The following is a 26231-nucleotide window of genomic DNA, read 5'->3' on the forward strand; positions in this document are numbered from 1 at the left end:
AAAAGAGCAAATACCAGGTTGTTCTGAAGAAATGAATTTAAAGTAAATGTAGCTATTCGAAAAATGTTTTTAGCAGATGCATGAGAAAAATGTGTTTACAGAGTTGAGTGTTGCTGTGGAGAATTCAGAAGTTAAATATATATATTTTATGACAGAAAAAGATAAACGACCTCCCACAAAACCATCTCTTCTTTAAGGCTTTTTGCACTGAATCAAAGTTGTTATATCTTTGTATTAGTTGTTGATTTTTTGTTGGCATTGTTAATTGCATATAACAAATAGTTTTTTTTTTTTTTTTTTTTTTTTTTTTTTAAGGAGGCTTCACACCCAGCATGGAGCCCAATGTGGTGCTTGAACTCATGACCCTGAGATCAAGATCCAAGCTGAGATCAAGAATCAGATGCTTAATGGACTGAGCCACCCAGGCGCCCCTGTAACAAATAATTCCATTAAATACTGTTGAAACAGTATTTTACCGAGGGAGGCTTACAGATATATTTTGCAGCCAACATGAGTAAGTGTGTGTCTTTTTCACAATCTCTTCTTCGGGACTGGGAGTATACGCTGCAACTATATGCCTTAATTAACTTTTTTATTGGCAAGGAGGTGAGGCTAGGTTTACAGGAACAAATGTAAGTAAGTTGGTAACTTGCACTTTTCTTCTGTCTTACAAATGAAAGAAAATGCCTATTTTTTACCCTAGTCTTTCTTTTTCCCCTTCCTTCCACAAACATGTATTGAGCTCTTTGTGTGAACTTTTAGAGATTTAGGGAAGTGGGGATGTGGGACAAAACCATATACTGCTGCCTTGCCAAGCCATGGCTCAGAGCTCTGATTCTCTCCTCAGCTCTGGAATTGTAAATCTAATTTTTTTTTAAGATTTTATTAATTTATTCATAAGAGACACAGAGAAAGAGAGAGAGAGAGAGAGGCAGAGACACAGGCAGAGAGAGAAGCAGGCTCCATGCAGGATCACACCCTGGGCCAAAGGCTCAACCTCTGAGCCACCTAGGCATCCCTGTATTTCCAATTTTTAATTTGATTTGCTCTATCATTTACTAACAATTACTGTTGAGCTTTGCATGCATTCTCTCTTTAAACTCTCTTTAAAAACCCTTATAAGACAGACACTCTGCCCCCTTTGCAGTAAGAAGATTCAGGTTTAGATCAGTTAAATTAGTGGTTGAGCCAGGATTCAAATCAAGTCTGTTCAATGGCAAATACCTATGCTTTTTTACCACCTCATCACTCTGTAGTACCAGATCTTAATCCCAAATGTCTATAGGAAAAGTAAGGGTCTAGTGCAGACTGTGGGACCCTCAGAAGCTTGTGCTCCATGAAGTGTTGGGAGCTGGTGATCAGCTCCACCAGCTAAAGCCAGGCCAGTATTACAGTGGTTCTGATCTCTAGAAAGCAGCTGAATATAGATTTTTATTCTTATTTTTTTTAAATATTTTATTTATTCATTTGATAGACTGAGAGAGAGAGGGAGAGCATGACTGGGGGGTGGGACAGAGGAAGAAGCAGATTCCCAACTGAAGAGGGAGCCTGACAGAGGGCTCAATCCCAGGACCCCCAGATTATGACTTGAGTCAATTGCAGCCCTCAACCAACTGAGCCACCCAGGTGCCCCTAAATATAGATTTTTATTTTTTTTTTAAATTTTATTTTATTTTATTTATTTATGATAGGCACACAGTGAGAGAGAGAGAGAGAGGCAGAGACACAGGCAGAGGGAGAAGCAGGCTCCATGCACCGGGAGACTGACGTGGGATTCGATCCCGGGTCTCCAGGATCGCGCCCTGGGCCAAAGGCAGGCGCCAAACCGCTGCGCCACCCAGGGATCCCTATTTTTTTATTTTAAGAAATATTTTATTTATTTATTCATGAGAGACACACAGAGAGAGGCAGAGACAGAGAAGCAGGTTCCATGCAGGGAGCCCGATGCAAGACTCAATCCTGGTACGCCAGTATCATGCCCTGAGCCGAAGGCAGACACGCTTAACCTCTGAGCTACCCACATATCTCTATTTATTCATGAGAGATACACAGGGAGGCAGAGACATAGGCTGAGGGAGAAGCAAGCTCCATGTGGGAAGCCTAATGCAGGACTTTATCCCAGGACCCCAGGATCATGCCCTGAGCCAAAGGCAGATGCTCAACCACTGAGCTACCCAGGCGTCCCTGAATATAGTTTTTTAAATGAAAGCCCCCAGTTATTAAATGATGTTATTTAATTATGCACACATTTAAAAAAAATGTGAGGGCCAAACAAAGCATGTCTACAGGCACCTCAACCTCTGTAACTATTTATCTTTTCCCTTCAAGCCTGTTCACATTCCTGCCCATATTGGAGTAGGGGCATCTCTAGCCACGGAGTATGTGGAGTTAAAAGCTGAAGTGAAATAAGTCAATCGGAGAAGGACAAACGTTATATGGTCTCATTCATTTGGGGAATATAAAAAATAGTGAAAGGGAATAAAGGGGAAAGGAGAAAAAATAAGTGGGAAATATCAGAAAAGGGACAGAACATGAGAGACTCCTAACTCTGGGAAACGAACTAGAGGTGGTGGAAGGGGAGGTGAGCGGGGGATGGCGGTGACTGGGTGACGGGCACTGAGGTGGGCACTTGACGGGATGTGCACTGGGTGTTATTCTATATGTTGACAAATTGAACACCAATAAAAAATAAATTTATTAAAACACACACACACACACACACACACACACACACACACACACACACAAAGAACTGAAGTTGTTTCTCCTTTCTCCTCTTCATCCCACATTTCCAACCCCAGAAATATTTCTCAAATCTGGTAGTCCTCTCTGCCCTCCCTCTCCCAAGCTAGTGTCTTTGGTCAAGTTCATATTTCTTTCTTTCTTTCTTACTTTTTTTTTTCAAGTTCATATTTCTACCTGCATTATAGTAATGCCTCTTACCTGGTATCCTTACTTCCAACCTTTCTCCTCTGCAAAACTGCTGGTTAAATTAAAAAAAAAAAAATTGCCCCCAAATCAGCGGAGAGAATGGACCTGTTGTTAAAAAGATAAGTTGGGGGAAAATATGGAGAAAATTAATTAAGATTGGATCTCTACCTAATACCATATGGAGGGTAGATTCTGGTTGGGTTAAGGATCTAAATGTAAAAGGTAAAATAGCAAAGTTAATGGAAACACATGTAGGAGAATATCTTTGTGATTTTAGTTCAGAGAGAGCTTCTTAAAATAAAGCAAAAGCCAAACTGTAGAGAAAACACTGACAAATGTTATTATATCAAAACTGAGTATTTCTGTGAATGATCTTTATTTTTCTGTAAATGATTTTGATAGAGGAAATAATAGGAAAAGGTATTTAAAATATCTAAACCATCCTAAGGGTTAATATATAGAATACTTCTAGATGTTGCTGCAAAAGATAGCAACCCCAATGGGGAAAAAATGGACTAAGGATTAACATAGTGGGTCAAAGAAGTTTTTGAAGAGGAAACCTGAAGAACTAATAAGCATATGAAGAGAAGCTCCTCATTGATAATCAGAGAAGTGCAGATAAAAACAGCAATGATATGCCAATTTATACCGATGGGAGTAGCAGATATTAGAAAGTGTAGGTAGGGGTGAGGGAATTCAGTTACCCCTTGCATTACTGGTGAATATGTAAAGTAGTGCAGCTGTTTTGGAGGGCAACGTGGCACAATTTAGTTAGATGAAGTATATGCATGCCCTGTGAAGAGTAATTCTGCTTCTGAATATATATTCCAAAGGAATTGTTATACAGATTTATAATGGGACACATAAAAGCAGTTCAGGGTTTTCTTTTTTTCATATGGTAGGGAGGAGTTGTGCCAGTTGGGTGTTCATCAGTGTGAGAGTAGATAGTAAAATGCGATGGATGTAAACTCTTAAGTACAATATAGCAATTACAATAGACAGATTAAATATACACACTGCCATATGGATACATTTTAAAATCATAATGTTTAGTAAAAAAAGTAAAAGAGAATGAGTTATGTGACACACTACCATTTACATTAATTAAAAATACTTGCACACTTCTATTTGATTTAGGGTTAGTATCCAAAATACATAAAAAACTCATACAACTCAACACCAAAACTCCATAAATAATCTAATTAAAAATGAGCAGAAGAGCAGCACCTAGATGGCTCGGTCAGTTAAGTGACTCTTGATTTCAGCTCAGGTCATGATCTCGGAGTTGTTAGATCGACCCCCACATCGGGCTCTGCACTGGGTGTGGAGCCTGTTAAAGATTCTGACTTCCTCTCCATTGGTCCCTCCCCTTCTCTCTTATATAAAAAATGTGGATAGAAGACATGAACAGACATTTCTCTAAAGAAAACATACAGATGGCCACATGAAAAGATGCTCAACATCATTCATCATCAGGAAAATGCAAATCAAAACCACAATGAGATATCACCTCACACCTGTCAGAATGGCTAAAATTAAAGCCACAAGAAATAAACAAGTGTTGGAGAAGATGTAGAGAAAAGGGAACACTTGCACCCTGTTGATGAGAATGTCAGTTGGTACAGTCACTGTGGAAGACAGTGACTTCCAGTGGAAGTTCCTCAAAAAATAAAAAATAGAAATACCATATAATTCAATAATTCTGCTATCGGGGTATTTACCCAAAAAAGACAAAAATATAAATTTGAAAAGATATACATACTCCTATGATCATTGCAGCATTATTGATAAGAGTCAAATTATGGAAGCAGCCCAAACATCCATGATAGATGATTAATGGATAAAGAAGATGTGGTATGTATATACAATGGAATATTACTCAGCCATCAAAAAGAGTGAAATGTTGCCATTTGCAACAACATGGGTGGATCTAGAGAGTATAATGCTAAATGAAAGTCAGTCAGAGAAAGACAAATGCCATATGATTTCACTCATGTGGAATTTAAGAAACAAAACAAATAAAAAGAGACAAACCAAAACAAATTCTTTTTTTTTTTTAAAGATTTATTTATTTATGATAGACATAGAGAGAGAGAGAGAGAGAAGCAGTGATACAGGCAGAGAAATAAGCAGGCTCTGTGCCGGGAGCCCATCGTGGGACTTGATCCTGGAACTCCAGGATCACGCCCTGGGCCAAAGGCAGGTGCTAAACTGCTGAGCCACCCAGGGATCCCCCAAAACACAGATTCTTAACTCTAGAGAACAAACTGATGGTTCCTGGAGGGGAGGTGGGTAGGAGGATGGGTGAAATGGGTGAAGGGGATTAAGAGTACACTTATCATGATGAGCACTGAGTAATGTATATAATTGTTGAATCGCTATATTGTACACTTAAAACTAAATAACACTGTATGTTAACTATCCTGCATAATAATTTTAAAAAGACATGCACATTTTGTAGGAAAACAGGCAAAAAGGAACACAAACACACAAGTGAAAATATTATTCAATGTTGTATGATTGCATATAGTAGAAGGAGAATGAGAGAGAATATGAGGATAAAAAGAGAATAAATAAGAAAGTTTTGTCTGGACAAGAAAAATGATAATAGGCCATACATGACCTTTCAAGTATGATTAACTTATCATTGTGCATCTGAAGTCCAATAAAAATCATACCCCACTCCCAGCACACAACACACATACTTTCTTATTAGTACTCCCAAAGTTAACTTTCCTCCATTGACTTTGTCACCTATAGTTAAAAGTCAAATTTCATAATAATTTGGCCCTAAGGTAGGCCATCTTCCTGCTGTCCCTGAAATTCTTGCCATTCCTGAACATACCTTTCCTATTGTTTCCTATTGTTTCCATCTTGAGTTTTGACTCTTATCATATTGTATTGTGTTTTGTTTTTTTTTTATTTTTAATTTTATTTATTCATGAGAGACACACAGAGGCAGAGACACAGGCAGAGGGAGAAGCAAGCTCCATGCAGGGAGCCAATGTGGGGCTCCACCCCGGGACCCCAGGATCACACCCTGAGCCAAAGGCAGACGCTCAACCATTGAGCCACCCAGGCGTCCCTCTTATCATATTATACTGTGATAATTTATTTACATGTTTATTTTCTCATTTGTTTGTGAGCTTCAGAAGTTCCCAAGGGCATATAAATTAAATACTATGTGGGTTTTATTTTTGTTTTATTGTTTTTAAGATTTTATTTTTAAATAATCTCTGTACCCATTGTGGGGCTTGAACTTACAACCCCAAGATCAAGAATCACATGCTCTACCCACAGAGCAGGAATGTGCCCCAATACCATGTGGTTTTAATACTCAGGAAAATTATAGGTTGTCAGAGGATACTTCTTTTGTCCATGTAGACAATAAATCGTTTATTGAATGATTTCTAAAGGCAGACCCTCAACCACTGAACCACCCTCAACCCTGAGCACCCAAGTTGAATGGTTTCTAAATGTTTGTTGAATTACGTGATTACTCAGTGAATTATCAAATCCAGTCACGATCTCAAGAAGTGAAATCTCCAGTCAAATCCCCATTGTCCTCTGGAATTGAATCTTGGCATGGAGAAATCTGAGGCCACCCTGACTTTTTTCTCCCATCTAAATGATTTATCTTTTCAGTCCAATAACTTTATTAGGATATGTCTTTTTGGATAAATTTTCTTGGGTACATAGTAAATCATTCCAATATGTACACTCATGTCCTCATTTGTTTCAGAGAAGTTTTCTGGACTATCCTGCACTATTTACTATTGCATTATTTTTATTTTCTTCTTCAAGAATTTTAATTATGCAAATGTTGACACTCCTTGTTTTCTAAATAATGCTCTTTTAAAATTTTTATTTCAAAAAAATTTTTTTTATTTCACTCTTCTTATTTTTATATTCTAGGACTCTTACTGTATTTTTCTTCGTTGTTCTATGTTCCTTCTTTTTTATCCTCATCTCTGTTGGGTTTACTTTTTCCCTATACTTCCTTCAGTTTGCATTTTATCTCTTGGGATTGTTTCATTATATCTTCCCAGAAGTCTTGTAATTCTGCTTGAGGTGTGTCTTTGAGAGATGTAATTACTCCATTGACATCTCTTAAATTCATTGTGAAAATTTTAGGTCTGTTTCTTTTTAAAAATTTTAATTTTAAAGATTTCCTTATTTATTTTAGAGGAGGGGAGGGGCAGAGGGAGAGAATCTTCAAGCAGACTCCCCACTGAGAAGAGAGCCAGATGTGGGACTGGATCCCATGACCTATGAGATCATACCTGTGCCGAAACCAGGAGTCAGACATTCAACCAATTGAGCCACGCAGGCACCCCTTAGTTTTAATTTTTAAATTTGAATATGGTTGACACACAATGTTACATTAGTTTCAGGTAAACAACATAGTGATTTAACATCTCTATATGTTATGCTATGCCTACCACTTTCACCTGTTTCTTTTTTTTTTAATTTTTTATTTATTTATGATAGTCACACACACACACACAGAGAGAGAGAGAGAGGCAGAGACACAGGCAGAGGGAGAAGCAGGCTCCATGCAGGGAGCCCGACGTGGGATTCGATCCCGGATCTCCAGGATCATGCCCTGGGCCAAAGGCAGGCACCAAACCGCTGCGCCACCCAGGGATCCCCACCTGTTTCTTTATAGCTTTTTTTTCCCTGGTCAGTGTGATTTGTTCATTGACAAGTTCGTAATTGTTTTCACATTTTAAAAGAGTACATCTGTGTCAATGCTGTGCTAGATGCTTTTTATTTTTTTTCAATATTTTATTTATTTATTAATGAAAGATACAGAGAGAGGCAGAGACATAGGACCTCATCAAGGATCAAGACCTGAGGGCAGCCTGGGTGGCTCAGCGGTTTAGCGCCGCCTTCAGCCCAGGTCGTGATCCTGGAGACCCGGGATCGAGTCCCACGTCCGGCTCCCTGCATGGAGCCTGCTTCTCCCTCTGCCTGTGTCTCTGCCTCTCTCTCTCTCAATCCTCTCTGTGTGTTCTTATGAATAAATAAATAAAATCTTAAAAGAAAAAGAAAGGCGTGCACAATCACAAAAAAAAAAAGATCCTTATTAAAAAAAAAAAAAAAAAAAAAAAAGGATCAAGACCTGAGCCAAAGGCAGACGCTCAACCACTGAGCCACCCAGGTGCCCTAAGATCCTTTTTTTAAAAAAAATTTATTATCAAGGCACCTGGTGGCTCAGTCAGTTATGTGTCTGCATTTGGCTCAGGTGGTGAGCCCAGGGTCATGGGGTCGAGCCTCGCATCTGGCTTCCTGCTCAGTGGGGAGTCTGCTTGCTTCTCCCTCTCCCTCTGCCCTTGGGCCTCCCCCCACCCCCCTGCTTGTGCTCTTTCACTCTGTCTCCCAATACTTCATTTTTGCCTTTGGAGACATGTCTAGCAAGAAGTTGCTGCAGCTGAGGTCAAAGAGGTTGCCATCTCTGTTCTCCTCTAGGATTTTGATGGATTCCTATCTCACATTTAGGTATTTCATCCATTTTGAGTTAATTTTGTGTATGGTGTAAGAACGTGCTCCAGTTTCAGTCTTTTGCATGACTGAATTCCAAATTTTCCAGTACCATTTATTGAAGAGACTGTCTTTTTTCCATTGGATATTCTTTCCTGATTTGTCGAAGATAAGTTGCCCATATAATTGAGTATCCATTTCAGGGTTCTCTATTCTGTTCCATGATCTATGTGTCTGTTTTTGTGCCATTACCATACTGCCTTGATGACTGCAGCTTTGTAAGACAGCTTGAAGTCCAGAATTGTGATGCCTCCAACTTTGGTTTTCTTTTTCAGCATTACTTTAGCTATTCAGGGTCTTTTCTGGTTCCGTACTAATTTTAGGTTTGTTCCAGTTCTGTGAAAAAGGTTGATGGTATTTTGATAGGGATTGCAATGAATGTGCAAATTGCTTTGGCTAGCATAGAGATTTTAACAATATTTGTTCATTCAATCCAGGAGCATGGAATGTTTTTCCATTTATTTGTGTCTTCCTCAATTTCTTTCATAAGTATTCTATGGTTTTCAGAGTTCAGATCCTTTACCTCTTTGGTTAGGTTTATTCCTAGGTATCTCATGGTTTTTGGTGCAGTTGTAAATGGGATCAATTCCTTGATTTCTCCTTCTTCTGCCTCATTGTTAGTGTATAGAAATTCAGCTCCTTCTGTGCATTCATTTTGTATACTGTGACCTAGCTGAATTCCTGTATCAGTTCTAGCAATTTTTTGCTGGAATCTTGTGTTTTCTACATAGAGTATCATGTAGTCTGCAAAGAGTGAAAATTTGACTACTTCTTCCTCTGTTTAGATGCATTTAATTTCTTTTTGTTGTCTGATTGCTGGGCTAGGACTTCCAGTACGTCTTGAACAACAGTGGTGAGAGTGGACATCCTGTTGTGTTCTTGACCTTAGGGGAAAAGCTGTCAGTTTTTTTTCCCATTGAAGATGATATTTGCTGTGGTTATATGGCTTTTATGATATTGAGGTATGTCCCTTCTATCCCTACACTGCAGTTCTTATCAAGAAAAGTTGCTATATTTCATGAAATGCTTTTTCTGCATCTATTGACAGGATCATAAAGTTCTTATCCTTTCTTTATTAATGTGATGTATCACACCGATAGATCTGTGGATATTGAACCACCCCTGTAGCCCAGGAATAAATCCCATTTGATCATGGTGAATAATCCTTTTAATGCACATTCAGAGTAATTATTGAAAGGTATGAATGTAATGCCACTGTATTACCTATAAAGTCACTGTTTCTGTAGATTGTCTCCGTTTCTTTCTGGTCTTTGTTAACTTTTTTGTCACATTCCAAAGGAACTGTTATTCAGATCTATAATGGGAAACATTAGTTTTTGTTTATCCTGGAAACTCTATCTCTCTTTCTATTCTGAATGACAGCCTTGCTGGATAAAGTATTCTTGGCTTCATATTTTTCCCATTTAGCACATCAAATATATCATGCCAGTACTTTCTGGCCTGACAAGTCTCTATGGATAGGTCTGCTGCTAGCCTTATGTTTCTACCTTTGTAGGTAAAAGACCTCTTGTCCCTGAGTTGCTTTCAGGATTTTCTCTTTATCTCTGAGATTTGCAAGCTTCACTATTAATATGTCAAGGTACTGACCTATTTTTATTGGTTTGAGGGAGGTTCTCTGCCTCCTGGGCTTGAATGCGCTGAGCCGAAGACTGGCGCTTTAACTGCTAAGCCACCCAGGTGTCCCTAGTTCAGATATCTTATATCCATATTGATTAAATCCTAGCAGCAAGTACTAACTCCTGTTCTTTCTTTTGTGGTGAATTTCTCTGTTCTGTCATTATGTCCAGCGAAGGATAGAAGAAAGAGAGAAAGTACAATAGCAACAACAACAGCAGAAAAAATAAATAAATAAAACAAACCAGAAGAAGACAAAAACAAAACAAAATAAGAAAAAAATCAAACCAGAAACAAAACAGAACAACACAAAATACTAGATCCTGGTCTGCTTGTTAAAAGAAACTAGATCCTGGTACACTTGGGTGGCTCAGTGGTTAAGCGTCTGCCTTCAGCCCAGGGTGTGCTCCTGGAGTCCCAGGATCGAGTCCCACATTGGGCTCCCTGAATGGAGTCTGCTTCTCTTTCTGCCTATGTCTCTGCCTCTCTCTCTGTGTCTCTCATGAATAAATAAATAAAATCTTAAAAGAATTGCAGATATTCTTATGATTGGCCAAGTTTGGAAAACACTTTTTACCATTTCCACTTGAGTAAAATCAAGTCAAAATAGCATCAGATAGTCTCTGAGAAGAGGAGAAGCACCCCAGAAATCTGAGTAAGTTTGGTAGGAGGAGAAGCATTGATGGTAAGATGGGAACATTGGTGTGTATAAACAGGTTAGATACATAAGAATCAACTGTTCTATTAACCACCATCTGCCAGAGGTGGTCCTGCTTCTATGAGTCTCTATGTAGGCAGAGATAGGGTGACATGGATGAGTTAAAATTGCCTAATCCCACCTCTGGGCTGAATGTACCTATGGAAAATCCCTATTTGGCTCTGCTTTCAAGAATGCCAAGCCTAGCTCAGCACTTCCCCTGTGCATCTGCTGATGCTCATATTTTGGAATGGGGGTAGCCCAAACCATGTTAAAGTAAATGTCGGTTCTTGGTTTTAACATCATAATTAAGAAACTTGTAAAGGTTACCAAGAGTTATTGGCTGGTCTAAATTCACCTCTTATGCATGTTTTAGATTTGCATCAAGGGAATAATGTGAGTACCCTGAGGGATAACCTTGATGACATAAGCAAACTGTAGTCATGGGAATATCTTTGAGGATGTTTGTTACTGAACTGTTGTTCAGATTCCATAAAGGAATGATATAGTGACTCAGGTGAAACAGTTTAAAATTTTATAGTAGGCAAAGAGATACTCAGGTAGCTTTCTAGAGGGAGAGAAACATTTTGCAGGGCTCCCTTCTGGCTCAGTCAGAAGAGTGTGTGACTCTTGATCTGGGGGTTGTGAGTTTGAGCCTCATGTTAGGTGTAGAAATTACTTAAATAAACTTAAAAAAACCATTTTGTTAGCTGCTGGCACATTTTTATTTATTCAGTAAATATTTATTGAGTTGCTATTATATTCTAGGTTCAGTAGATAAAGCAGAGAAAAGATAAATGTCTCTGAAGTTACTGGGCTTTCACTCTGGTGTGGGAAATAGATGATATACAAGTGAACAAATATCAAGATATTTTCAGACAGCAGAGTACACAGTACCAAGTAGACCTAATTAAAGAATAGTCATTGATTAAATGTATTGCAAGAATCCTTTAGATGTTGGGGCACCTGGGTGGCTCAGTCGTCCAGCATCTGCCTTTGGCCCAGGTTGTGATCCCAGGGTCCTGGGATCAAGTCTCACATTGGGCTCCCTACAGGGAGCCTGCTTCTCCCTCTGCCTGTGTCTCTGCCTCTCTCTCTCTCTCTCTCTCTGTGTCTCTTATGTATAAATAAATAACATCTTAAAAAAAAAGAATCCTTTAGATTTTGAGGCCCTGTGGTTTATTTCAACTATGATTTGTCTATAAAAATATAATTTACAAACGAATCTTCCTGACATGAAATTATTTTGCAAAGGTCTTGTCTTTTTTTAAAGACTGAGAAAATGTGAAGATTTATGTGTAAAAAGAACTAACAGTATCAGTTAACAATATGGTTAAGTGCAAACAGGCTAGTACAGATTCTAGGTGCTGTGGCATTTCAAATAAGAATCGAGGGTTTCCATGGTTTTGGGGTCTGACAATTTGGAAGCTTTTGCATCTTCAAACAGATTTCAAACTTCACCCACAATTTCTTAAATTGGCTTATCCACTTGTTCACTTTCTTTGGTGTTCTATCCTTTAGCAGAGGGAGTGGGAGGTGAGAGGAGGAGGAGGTTATTATGTGCTGCTCCCTGTGGGCTGCTTGTATATAAAAATGGCACCCCAAGATGGTTAGAATAATGCTTGTTGTGTCTAACTGAGATAACAGTGGTTGAAGGTGTTGTCGTTGTTATAGTTGTCGTTGTTAAGGAAAATATAGAAAGATCCCAGGGGCGCCTGGGTGGGCCAGTCAGTTAAGTGGCTGACTCTTGATTTTGGCTCTGGTCATGATCTCAGGGTCCAGGGATGGGGTCTCTAGATGAGACTGAGCCCTGCAACGGCTCTGTGCTCAGCAGGAAATCTGCTTGAGATTCCCTCTCTCCCTTCCCCCTCCCCTTGTTCTCTCAAATAAATAAATCAGTCTTCAAAAAAATATCTCAGATATTAGAATTACTGACTGTCCATACCATTTATTGTAAAAATGGTGCTGCTGCTCTGGGATATGAAAAATCCCTTCAGGAATGAAACATTGGTCACTTTGGCTCAATTTGAGCAGGCTAAAGACCTGAGTGTAGTTCACTTCCTTTTGATAATAACACACAAAAATGTTTAAGAAATATTTAAGTTGAGAGAAATGGGGCACCTGGGTGGCTCAATCCATTAAGTGTCTGACTCTTGATTTCAGCGCAGATCTTGATCTCAGGGTGATGAGATTGAGCCCTGCCTTGGGCTCCATGCCCAATGTGATTCTTTCCCTGCCTCCAAAAAAAAAAAAAAAAAAAAAGAAAAAGAAAAAGAAAAAGAAAAAATGACAAATTACAGAAAAAAGAAGAAAAAGGAATGCTGTCTAAATGTCAGAAAAGAATGAAACTCAAAAAAAAAAAAAGAATGAAACTCAAAAGAGTTAGAAGCATAGGACATTAAATTGGTGCCGATCAGACTTTTTGGTGTGACTAAAATAATTTCTTGAGGTGACATGTCACCATTGTGTAAACTGTTCTTATATAGATGTTTTTTTTCTCTAGATGACATGTAAATAAATAGGATTCCCTCTTTAATCATATCTGCACATAAATATATAGAATTTTAATTTTTTGTTTGTATTTGTGTCACTTGCAAGTTTACTCCCTTTCTAATCATACTGGGGCAGTTAAGTTTGTCTGCCAAATATTAACTTGAAGAGTCATGAGGAAACATGTAGAAAATAGGAAGCTACATGCAAATTTTACACAATTAGCAAACAGACTTGATTTTATGTCATTCTAATTTATGTCAGATGAAAAGAATAGCATTTTCCTTATGAAAGAATTTCCGAGTAAGAAAAAAAATACCCACACCTAACATTCAGTCAAGTATTGTCCGGGGAATGTGTCATTATCTGTTTATATAATTAACTCTGAAATAGATTTGGGAAATAACTACACAGAAATTTTCTATCCCTGCTGGACTGAAGCAATGAGCTTGGAAACTTTTTAAAAGAAGGTTCAGCTTTTGAATGGTCAGTGCTTCGTAGACTTCTTTATAAAGTCATCCCACCACCATTCCGGGGAGATGGGAAAAACCTGTTAGCAGCAGAGATGATTTAAGTCTTAGCAAAATTTTTATTTTAAATTAAAATTTTTTTTTCTGACAGAGTGCACACATACACACACTGGAGTGATGGGTAGAAGCGGAGGGACAGGGAGAGAGATAATCTTTTTTTTTAAATATTTTATTTAGAAGACTCTTTTTTTTTTTTTTTTAAATTTATGATAGTCACAGAGAGAGAGAGAGAGGCAGAGACACAGGCAGAGGGAGAAGCAGGCTCCATGCACCGGGAGCACGACGTGGGATTCGATCCCGGGTCTCCAGGATCCCGCCCTGGGCCAAAGGCAGGCGCTAAACCGCTGCGCCACCCAGGGATCCCTAAATATTTTATTTAGCATTCAGGAGAGACACACAGAGAGGCAGAGACAGGTAGAGGGAGAAGTGGGCTCCTTTTGGGAGCCTGATGTAGAACTTGATCCCAGGACCCGGGGATCACGACAAGACAAAGGCTCTGAGAGAGAATCTTTTTTTTTTTTTTAATTTTTTATTTATTCATAGACACACACACACACACACACACACACACACACACACACACACACGCAGAGGGAGAAGCAGGCTCCATGCAGGGAGCCTGACATGGGACTCGATCCTGGGTCTCCAGGATCACACGCAGGGCTGCAGGCGGCACTAAACCGCTGCGCCACTGGGGCTGCGCTCTGAGAGAGAATCTTAAGCAGGCTCCATGCACAGCACAGAGCCTGACATGGGGCTCAATCTCACAACCCTGAGGTCATGACTCAAGTGGAAATCAAGAGTCTGACACTTAGTTGACTGAGCCACCAAGGTGCCCCAAGATTTTATTTTTAAGTAATCTCTACACCCAATGTGGGGCTCAAATTTATAACTTCAAGATCAAGAGTTGCATGCTCCACTGACTAAGCCAGCCAGGTACTCCTTAATAAAATTTTTAAAAATCAAAAGAGAAAAAGCTTTCTTTCTTTTTTTATAAAGATTTTTTTTTTTTTTTTTTTTAATTTATGAGAGACACACAGAGAGAGGGGCAGAGACACAGGCAGGAGGGAGAAGCAGGCTCCATGCAGGGAGCCCGACATGGGACTCGATCCCGAGTCTCCAGGATCACGCCCTGGGCTGAAGGCGGCACCAAACCGCCAAGCCACCCTGGCTGCCTGAGAAAAAGCTTTCTTTACATTAAAATCTAACTCTTGGGATCCCTGGGTGGCGCAGCGGTTTAGCGCCTGCCTTTGGCCCAGGGCGCGATCCTGGAGATCCGGAATCGAATCCCACGTCGGGCTCCCGGTGCATGGAGCCTGCTTCTCCCTCTGCCTGTGTCTCTGCCTCTCTCTCTCTGTGTGTGTGACTATCATAGATAAATAAAAATAAAAAAAATCTAACTATTAATTATCTTGATAGTTGAAAATCAAGCTTAAAATGTTCACTTTCAACATTGCTTTTAAAATATGATTTAAGAGATGCCAGTTAAGCATCTGACTCTTGATTTTGGCTCAGGTCATGATCTCAGGGTTGTGAGATGGAGCCCTGCATTGGGCTCTGTGCTGGGTGTGGAAACTGCTTGATTCTCCCTCTCTCTCTGCCCCTCCCCCAGCTTGTGTGAGCATGCACCTGCGCTCTCTCTCTCTCTCTCAAAAAAAAAAAAAAAAAAAAAAAGAGTAAAATATGACTTAAAACAAAATGCTTCACACAGTTTTCCTTTATAAGTGTTGATGGACACTGAACAAATCAGAATTGACTTCTGCTTGTTTAGTTGAGAAAATTGAATTTCTTTAGGGTAATATTTTCATGTCCTTCTTTTCTTTCCTTAGAACATTGCTTGAATATGTGACCATTTTTCTTTTTACACTCCTTTTTTTTATAATTGAAAGGGACTACTAACCAAATTAGAGCTGTCTTGAGGATAACTAGTAAATCATATTTACCGAAGACATACATTGCCACTGAGGGTGCTATAATAAAAGTTGATACTCTATGAAACAGGCCTCTGGAACCTCAATATATTATTTAGAAGATTTTCTTCTGAAAGAGTGAAAAAGCTTTTAAGAATGAGGATCATCTTAAGATGAGTTATTATTGGGGTCAAGTCTATATCAATACACTAGAAAATAAGTTTATACTAGCAAGAGTATAGTGACCCTGGAAATCTCATACTATTGATGGCATTATTAATTCATAGAAATGTCCTAGAAATCTTCTGAATAATATTAATGAATGCAAAATGTACATAGTGATGCTTTACTCCATAGGCTTACTACTTTTCCCCTGCTCTTCCTTCTCCCTCTCCTCTTATTCTTCCTTCCTCTTCTTCTTCTTCTTCTCTCTTCCTCTTATTCTTTTTTTTTTTTTTTTAATTTATGATAGTCACAGAGAAAGAGAGAGAGGCAGAGACACAGGCAGAGGGAGAAGCAGGCTCCATGCACCGGGAGCCCGATGTGGGATTCGATCCTGGGTCTCCAGGATCGCGCCCTGGGCCAAAGGCAGGTGCCAAACCGCTGCGCCACCCAGGGATCCCTTCTTCCTCTTATTCTTGTTTGTCTTTTTAAAAAAATTTATTTATTTGATAAAGAGAGAGCATGAGCAGGGAGAGGGGCGGGGGTGGGGGCAGGGAAAAGCAGACTCCCCTCTGAACAGAGCCTGATGTGGGACTTGATCCCAGGATCACAGGACTCCAGGATCATGACCTGAGCTGAAGGCAGACACTCAACCAACTGAATCACCCAAGGACCCTTGTTTGTCTTTTCAGCTCCACAGAGTTGAAGTCATTTAGTCATTCACCCAGCGTATTCTTTTTCAGTGCCTATTTCAGGCACTATTCTAGGCTTTGGGAATACAGCAGTGAATAAAATATACCAAATTCCCTTTTTGGAGAAATCTGATGGCTGTAGGACATGCAAGATAACATCGCCTACATTGGGACAGACCAACATCTTATATCTGCTGATATGAGGCTCTGAGGACACATCACTTCTGTAGGATTCTGGCTAAAAATGCATAATCTGAGTCTGATTGTGAGGAAATAGACAAATACAAATTGAGGGACATCTGCAAAGAAACTGTCCTGAAATCTTAAAAAATGTCAAGGTCAAAAAAGACCACCACCACTACTAAGGATCACACCCCGGGCTGAAGGCGGTGCCAAACTGCTGGGCCACCGGGGCTGCCCCTCTATACATTTAAATTACACCAAAATAAAGCATGAAAATTTTTTTCCTGGCGGAACTTACCTTGGTGTGTTAGTGGCTGGGTGAGGTGGGGGTGGTGTTTCAGACAGATAATAACAAAATAAATCAGTAAAAAATATATTATGTTAGGGGCACCTGGGTGGCTCAGTGGTTGAGTGTCTGCCTTTGCCTTGGGTTGTGATTCCAGGGTCCTGGGATTGAGTCCTGTGTCTGGCTGCCCGTAGGGAACCTGCTTCTCCCTCTGCCTATGTCTCTACCTCTTTCTCTGTGTCTCTCATGAATAAATAAATAAAATCTTTAAATAAATAAATAAATATAAATATATATATATTTAAGTTTTACTGAAAAACTGAGCAGGAAATACAGAGTTCCCAGATAGGTCTTCTCCCCCACAACAGTATTTCCTGTTATTCATGTCTTGGGTTAGTGCGTTACATTTGTTAAAATTGATGAGCCAAATTTAACACATTTTTATTAACTGTAGTCCACAGTGTACATTAGGGTTTACTCTTTGTATTGTCAGATTTTATGGGTTTTGCCAAATACATAATGTCATGTATCCACCATTATAGTATTATATAGAATAGTTTTATTGCCTTAAGTTCCTGTTCTCCACCCATTCATCTCTTCCTACCCTTGAATCCCTGGCAATCATAGATCATTCTATCTCTGCAATTTTGCCTTTTCCAGAATGTCACATAGTTGGAATTATACCATATGTAGCCTTCTCAGATAGCTTCTTTCACTTAGAAATGTGAATTTAAGTTGTCCCTATGTCTTCCTGTGGCTTGACCGCTCCTTTCTTTATATCACTGAGTACTATTCCATTGTACAGATGTACCACAGTTTGCTTATTCATTCACTTTTTGAAGAATACCTTGGTTGCTTCCAAGTTTTGGCAATTGTTAGTAAAGTTGCTATAAATAACCAGATGCAGGTTTTTGTGTGTACAAAAGCTTCCAACTCATTTGAGTAAATAACTAGCCGTGCATTACTGGTATTGTGAGTCTATGTTTAGGTTTTTATTTTTTTTTAAGATTTAATTTATTTATTCATGAGAGACACAGAGAGAGAGGCAGAGACCTAGGCAGAGGGAGAAGCAGGCTGCCTGCAAGAAGCCTGATGTGGGACTCGATCCTGGGTCCTGGGATCAATGCCCTGAGCTGGAGGCAGACGCTTAATCACTGAGCCACTTGGGCATCCCATCTATGTTTAGTTTTGCAGGAAACTCTCAAACTACCTTCCAAAATGGCTGTACCATTTTAATAAGCACAGGAATTTTGACCTGCTGCATTTCTGACCTGGGCTGGTTCACCCCTCCTTAGGCAACGTGATGGTGCCTCCATGCCTGGGAGGTCGCTATGTTGATGCCCAACTTGGTGCAGACACCCAATTAGGAGAGTCCATTGCCTCCCAGAACTCCTGGGCTCCAGTGATCCTCCTGTCTCAGCCTTCAAAGTAGCTGGTGGCTACTGCCTGAGTGCTCCTGGCTGGACCATTTTGTATTCTCATCAGCAGTGAATGAGAGTTCCCATTGCTTCACATCCTCACCAGCATTTGGTGTTGTCAGTTATTATTATTTTAAAAATCTTAGCCATTCTAATGGATGTGTAGTGGTATCTCATTGCTGTTTTAATTTGCATTTTTTAAAAGATTTATTTATTTCAGAGAAAGAGAGAGGGAGAATAAGCAGAGGGAGCAGCAGAGGGAGAGGAAGAAGCAGGCTCTCCCACTGAACTGGGAACCCAATGGATCCCAAGACACTGGGATCATGACCCAAGCCACAGGCAGACGCTTAACTGACTGAACCACCCAGGCGCCCCAGGAACCAGAGGATCTTAAGCAGAAATCTGCTTTCTGTTTAATAGGCTCATTCTGCTTGCTGTGTTGAAATCAGACCAAAGGCATAAAAACAAAAGACTGGTGAGGAGACTGGTGCCAAAATCAGGGAAGAGGTGATGGTGACCAAGCCACTGGTGGTATTGAAGGATGAGGCATGATTGAATTCTGCATATATTTAGAAGATAAGGAATTTACTAATGGATTGGATGCGGGGGTGTGGGAGAAAGAAAGAAACTGAATATAGTCTGTTCAAGGATTGTAAACAGAGTCTGGAGCCAATTAAGCCAACTGTGCTCTTTCCCTAGAGGGGCCTGATGTGCCATGGCTGCAAACAGTAGCTTCCTTGGTAGTGCATGAAGCCTACTGCTTCTAGGAGTTGCCTTAAGGGACCTTGGAGACAGAGGTTCATGTCTGACTTCATGCTATCCCCAGTCTAGGCTCTAGACAGGTATGTAAGGTGCCTTTGGAAAGCCCCAGAACACAGTAGCCAGGGTCCACATTGGCCACGCCAGTATGTCTATCTGTGGCAAGCTGCAAAAAAGGGAGCATGTAACTGAGGCCCTATACAGGGCCAAGGTCAAGTTCCCTGGCTGCCAGAGGATCCATATCTCTAAGAAGTGGGGCTTTACTAAGTTTAATGGGGACAAATTTTTTTGAAAACTTGGTGGCTGAAAAGTGGCTTATTCTAGAGGGCTATGGGTTCAAATGCAGCCCTAATTGTGGTCCCCTGGACAAATGGCAGACCCTGCATTCCCAAGAACCTCAGGGCTGCCCCCTCCTTAGTCATGCTCACTGATAAATCCTACTTCCTATCAACAATAGCAAAGATAAACCGAGGCGTATTCAACTTTTAAGAGTTTATTTGAACATTGATTTGAATCAGGCAGTGCCAAACTGGAAGCAGGCAGCAAGGTTTTCAAAAAGAAGCAAAGCAAGGAAGCTATTTCATTGGCTAGAACTTAAGGAGTGCAATAGTGGGAAAGTCTACTTGGCTGTGATTGGTTGTTCTTCTTGATCTGGAGGTATTTGCAGAACTGACTCTGGCTGAGGTTTCAGTTTGATTACGTAGGTTACCAAATTGGCTTTAGAGCCACCCTCAGTCTAGTGACCCTTTTGTTTGATTACTCTAAGAGTTCCAAGTTTGCTTAGTTCGTTTCCTAAGCAACTGAAGAATAGCAACGATTATGCTCTGTCGTCTTAGGTCTGTACAAGGTCCTCTTTATTCCTGACCCCCATTCTTATTTCTTCTACTTTGCTCACAGGCATCCACCAGTATGCTTGAGACTTATATATTATTTAGAGCATTTTAAATTTACACTGGTTCCGTGCTATTGATTTTATTTTGTTTCTCACACTTTTTCCACTTGACACTATGTCTTAAGAGCTAAGCACATAGCTGAATATATATCTGCTGCATTAATTCTGGCTGCTTCTTAGTTTCCCACTGATTGGATACATTACAGCTGATGGAGTTATCTTCTTGACCACCAGTGGCCAGGTTGCTTCCAACTCCCTGGCACTGCAAACAATGCTGAGATGCACACCTTCAGACTGGTTCTAGTAAACACCTGCATGTAAGTTTCTGTGGAGTATATTCCCAAAAGTGTGATTGCTGGGGCATATTTAGTTGCCTAACTATTTAGTTGCATCAGTTTACCATTGTAGACCAACAGCCTTTGAATGTACCCTTCCTTCATTTTTTTTTTTAAGATTTATTTATTTATTTTAGAGAAAGAGATTGAGAGGGAGAGCGAGCACAGGGAGGGGCATAGGGAAAGTGGGAGAGAAACTTTAGCAGACTTCCTGCTGAGCAACAGTAGGGCTTGAGGTCACCACCCTGAGATCATGACCTGAGCTAAAACCAAGTCAGGTGTTTAACTGACTACAACACCCAGGAGCCCTCATATTCTCACTAATTCTTGATATTAAACTTTAAACGTTTTATAATGTGGTACCTCATTGTTATTTTAACTGCTTTATTTGATTACTAAAGAGTTTGAGCAAAAAAAAAAAACAAAAAAACAAAAAAACAAAAAAAAGAGTTTGAGCATCTTTTCATGGATTTGTTAGGCATTCATATTCCTCCTGTAATTTGTGTGTTCTAATTCTTTGTCCAGTTTTCTATTGGATTTTTGAAAAAGATTTTATTTATTTATTCATGAGAGACAGAGAGAGAGAGAGAGAGAGAGAGAGAGGCAGAGACACAAGCGGAGGAAGAAGCAGGCTCTGTGCAAGGAGCTTGATGTGGGACTCGATCCCAGGACTCCTGGGATCATGCCCTGAGCTGAAGGCAGACACAACCACTGAGCCACCCAGGCATCCTATCTATTGGATTTCTTGCCTCTTGTTGATATATAGAAGTTTTCTCTATATTCTATTTTTAAAAATTATTTTTAAAAAATATTTTATTTGAGAGAAAGAGAGAGAGAATGAGAGGGAGAAGGAGAGAGAATCTGAAGGAGACTCCATACTAAACACAGAACCTGATGCAGGACTTGATCCCACAACTGTGAGATCATGACCTGAGCTGAAACCAAAAGTCATTTGCTTAACTGACTGAGTCACCCAGGTGCTCCTCTCTGTCTATTCTACATATGAATTCCTTGAGTTTTAAAGGGGACAAATATATTCCTCTAGGCTGTCACTTGTCTGTTAACTTTGTCTATGATGTCCTTCTTTGAAAAGAAACCCTAATTTTTTTTTAAAGATTTTATTTATTTATTCATGATAAACATAGAGAGAGAGAGAGGCAGAGACACAGGCAGAGAGAGAAGCAGGCTCCATGCTGGGAGCCCGACGTGGGACTCCATCCCAGGACTCCAGGATTGTGCCCTGGGCCAAAGGCAGGCGCTAAACCGTGGAGCCACCCAGGGATCCCTAAGAAACCCAATTTTTATATACTGAAATCTATACATTTCTTCCCTGATTGTTTATGGTTTTGAGAACTTCTCTACTACTCTAATTCAAGGTCACAGAGATATTTTCTATACTTTCCTCCTTATCTTTATTGGTTTCTATTTCAGATTAAAGCATCTAATCCGGGCAGCCAGATTAGATGCTTTATCTAAGCATACAGATATACTTTATGGGTGGCTCAGAGATTTAGCGCTGCTTTCAGCCCCGGGTGTGATCCTGGAGACCCGGGATCGAGTCCCATGTCGGGCTCCCTGCAGGGAGCCTGCTTCTCCTTCTACCTGTGTCTCTGCCTCTCTCTGTCTCTCATGAATAAATAAATAAAATCTTAAAAAAAAAAAAAAAGAAAAAAAGCATCTAATCCATTACGTTAGCATTTCTATGTGGTATGAGGTAGGACTCCAGAGGGCTTTTTCTCCATGGAGCAAGATAGTGCTCCCAGCATCAATTCCTAAATAATCTATCTTTTTTTCATTGTGAGAGGTGCCACCTCTATTGTATATGAAGTTTCTATGTACATGTGAGTGTGTTTCCGGATTGCTATTTTATTCCATTGATCTGTCTACTCCTGTGCTAGTATTAAATTGTTTTCTTTCTTTCTTTCTTTCTTTCTTTCTTCTTTTTAAGATTTTATTTATTTATTCATGAGAGACATACACACACACACACACAGAGAGAGAGAGAGGCAGAGACACAGGCAGAGGGAGAAGCAGGCTCTATGCAGGGAGCCTGACATGGGACTCGATCCTGGGTCTCCAGGATCACATCCTGGGCCAAAGGCAGGCTAAACCACTGAGCCACCCAGGCATCCCCTAAATTGTTTTCATTACTGTAGTTTTGTGATGTGATCTTAATATCTAGTAAGAGAAGTCCTCCATCTTTGCTCTTCTTTTTCAAAATTGCCTTAACTACTGTGTCTTATTCTTTGTATTTTTTAGAATCCGTTTGTCACATCCCTCTCAAAATCGTGCTGGAATTTTTTATTTTATTTTATTTTATTTTAAACATTTTATTTATTTATTTATGATAGTCATACAGAGAGAGAGAGAGGCAGAGACACAGGCAGAGGGAGAAGCAGGCTCCATGCACCGGGAGCCCAACGTGGGATTCGATCCCGGGTCTCCAGGATTGCGCCCTGGGCCAAAGGCAGGCGCCAAACCGCTGCGCCACCCAGGGATCCCTGGAATTGTTTTTTTTAAAGATTTTATTTTATTTACTCACGAGAGATACAGAGCGAGCGAGAGAGAGGCAGAAGGAGAAGCAGGCTCCACACAGGGAGCCCGACATGGGACTGGATTCCGGGTCTCCAGGATCACGCCCTGGGCTGAAGGCAGCGCTAAACCGCTGCGCCACCGGGGCTGCCCTCGTGCTGGAATTTTGACTGGAAATGTATGCTAGGTATGTGATATTTTTAGAAGAACCTATAGGGGCACCTGGGTGGCTCAATCAGTTAAATGTTTGACTCTTGGTTTCAGATCAGGTCATGATCTCATGAACTGTGGGATCAAGCCCCGCATGGGGCTCTGCACTCAGTGGAGAGCCTGCTTGAAGGTTCTCTCTCTGTCCCTATCCCCACTCATGCACTGCACTCTCTCTCTCTCTCTAAAATAAATAATAAATAAATCTTAAAGAAAAAAGAAGAAGAACATGTAGATTTCTACTGGTAAGCTATTCCACATGAACAGAGTACTCTATATTTTCTTTTTATATTTTATGCTTTATTAGGGTTTGTAAGATGATTTTTAGAACTCTTGATTACAGAAATCATGACAGATATATTTAGAGATACATTTACAAGAGTGTCATGAATATTTGGAAACTACATGTTCCATAATAAAAGGATGGTTAAAAAACTGCAAATAGTTTGATGTATGCATTAACAGAACATTGCATCAAAAAAACCCTTGGGCAGCCCGGGTGGCTCAGCAGTTTAGTGCCGCCTTCAGCCCAGGGCGGGATCCTGGAGACCTGGGATCGAGTCCCACGTCAGGCCCCCTGCATGGAGCCTGCTTCTCCCTCTGCCTGTGTCTCTGCCTCTCTCTCTCTCTCTGTTTCTCATGAATAAATAAATAAAATCTTAAAAAAAAAAAAACATACTTTCAGGGCACCTGGGTGGCTTGGTTGGTTAAACCTCTGCCTTCAGCTCAGGTCATGATCTCAGGGTCCTGGGATTGAAACTACATCAGGCTCAAGGCTCAGTGGGGAGACTTTTCCCTCACCTTCTCCCTCTGTCCCTTCTCCCGCTCATGCTGTCTCTTTCTCTCTCAAATAAATGAATATCTTTAAAAAATGCCCCCAAACAAAACAAAAAAACCCATAGTTTCAAAGAATCTTTAATGACATGAAAAAATATTCTTGCTATAATAATTACGTCATTAGTCAATGAAATTACACAGACTTCAGTTGTCTTTATTATATATTTTTGGGTATGTTCCAAGTTCTCTAAAGTGAACATACTTTATTTTTGTGATAGCTGTTTTTTTCTTTTAAAAAGTTGATGGAGAACAAGATGTTCTTATTATAGCAAGAATATTTTTTCATGTCATTAAAGATTCTTTGAAACTATGGGTTTTTTTGTTTTGTTTGGGGGCATTTTTTAAAGATATTCATTTATTTGAGAGAGAAAGAAACATTATATGTTCTCATTCATTTGGGGAATATAAATAATAGTGAAAGGGAAAATAAGGGAAGGGAGAAGAAATGTGTGGGAAATATCAGAAAGGGAGACAGAACGTAAAGACTGCTAACTCTGGGAAACGAACTAGGGGTGGTAGAAGGGGAGGAGGGCGGGGGGTGGGAGTGAATGGGTGACGGGCACTGGGTGTTATTCTGTATGTTAGTAAATTGAACACCAATAAAAAAAAAAAAAGAAAAAAAAATGCCCAGAATGTTAAAAAAAAAAAAAAAAAAAAGTTGATGGAGGCAAATAAGGTTTACATTTGCCATCCGACTACTCAGAAACATGGAAAAATGGTTTCTGACTCATCTGATGAGCTCATCAGGCAAGAAACGATAACTCATATGAAAATTTCCTAGTTTGACTCTCTGCCTGCTCCATCTGTTGGGACTCCTCACAGTTTGTTAGGCCACCTGACTCACTCAGCTAAGCATGAGCAAATGTAATTTCACACATTTGCTTTTTCATGTAATAAATATTTAATAATCTGCTGCTGTGTGCAAGCACTCTATTAGAGCCGTTGAAGACAAATGGCCAAATTACATCGTCTCCATCCCAAAGGGGCTCAGCAGGGCATATTCCAGACCCCAAAGGCTGCCCGGCTGTCAGGACCGTCTCTATGCCAACTCTCACGTCTTCTACACTTCAGGCATGCCAGACTTTTTTTCACTTTCCTCGTGTTGTTCCCTCGTTTGGAATTTCTTTCCTTCCTTATCCACCAATAAAAATGCTATCTCACACATCTGTGAGGGCTTCTCTGACCCTCCCACTTTCTCTGACACTCTGCCAGCACTTCTAATGTGGCTCACACTTGGCATATTTTTGGTGCATTTTTGTCTTTTTAGTCATCCAAAAGCAAAGTTGGAAGCATGATTGTTATCTGCATTAAATACTGCATTTTTTGGTTGCAATAGACAGGAAAAATGGAAATTCAGCATATATATTTTAGAACAACACACCCATAACGCTTTTCCCTTGTGATATTGTTAGCAGATGGGGGATTAGGGAAAGCTGTTATGGCAGCCTTGGGCAAGTATAGGACCCCATGGGTGATAGTTCACTAGTGACTGTTTAAAAGTTTTTTTTTTTTTTTTTTTTTTTTTATGATAGTCACAGAGAGAGAGAGAGCGAGGCAGAGACATAGGCAGAGGGAGAAGCAGGCTCCATGCACCGGGAGCCCGACGTGGGATTCGATCCCGGGTCTCCAGGATCAAGCCCTGGGCCAAAGGCAGGCGCCAAACCGCTGCGCCACCCAGGGATCCCTGTTTAAAAGTTTGAATCAAAGAGGTTGTCTGATAGATTTCATTGAATCCGAGGGAAATTTATTAGGGAATCAATAGACTGAGATAACTCCGAGACCAAAAAAGAGTGATTCTATCAGGAGCTGAAAAAACAGGGTTTAGCTGTGTCGCTGTGGTTCCTGCCCTGGGCTTCATCCATTTGGAGATGTGTCTAATTATGATTTCCATAGGGCATCTTTTCCAAAACTGAGCTTTGCTCTCCAGAGCTGGGTTTCCCTGTGGAAGTTTCTCTCCAGACTTTGAGGAAAGTAGCTACAGAGGCCCAGCTAGCTATGTGAGCAAGGCAAGCTCCATTCCTTCTTCCAGACTCACCCATCAGCTCTACTCTTCTATATGGAGTGAGGGTGGGGATGAAGACAATGCTCCTTCCACAAGTCTCCTTTCTGGGATATGGAGTTGAAATACTCCCCACCTTCCCCACTATGGAAATGTGGACTTCCACACATCTTGTATAGTTCCTATAACTCC

The 26231-nt window shown here is 40.2% G+C and overlaps 1 long non-coding RNA gene and 1 other non-coding gene across 3 annotated transcripts in view; both read left to right on the forward strand.

Moving 5' to 3' along the window:
• LOC106559008 overlaps positions 1-26231 on the forward strand; it is a 107747-nt gene that overhangs the window by 12437 nt on the left and 69079 nt on the right. For both annotated transcript variants that reach the window (XR_005362092.1, XR_005362091.1), the window contains exon 3: positions 316-514. This is a non-coding gene — a long non-coding RNA (uncharacterized LOC106559008). The remainder of the gene's footprint in view (positions 1-315; positions 515-26231) is intronic.
• On the forward strand, positions 19142-19275 carry LOC119872729. Its single transcript, XR_005362760.1, has one exon. It is a non-coding gene; the product is annotated as a small nucleolar RNA SNORA70 (small nucleolar RNA).

This window comes from Canis lupus, chromosome 7, assembly GCF_011100685.1.
Source record: "Canis lupus familiaris isolate Mischka breed German Shepherd chromosome 7, alternate assembly UU_Cfam_GSD_1.0, whole genome shotgun sequence".
NCBI classification, from domain to species: Eukaryota; Metazoa; Chordata; class Mammalia; order Carnivora; family Canidae; genus Canis; species Canis lupus.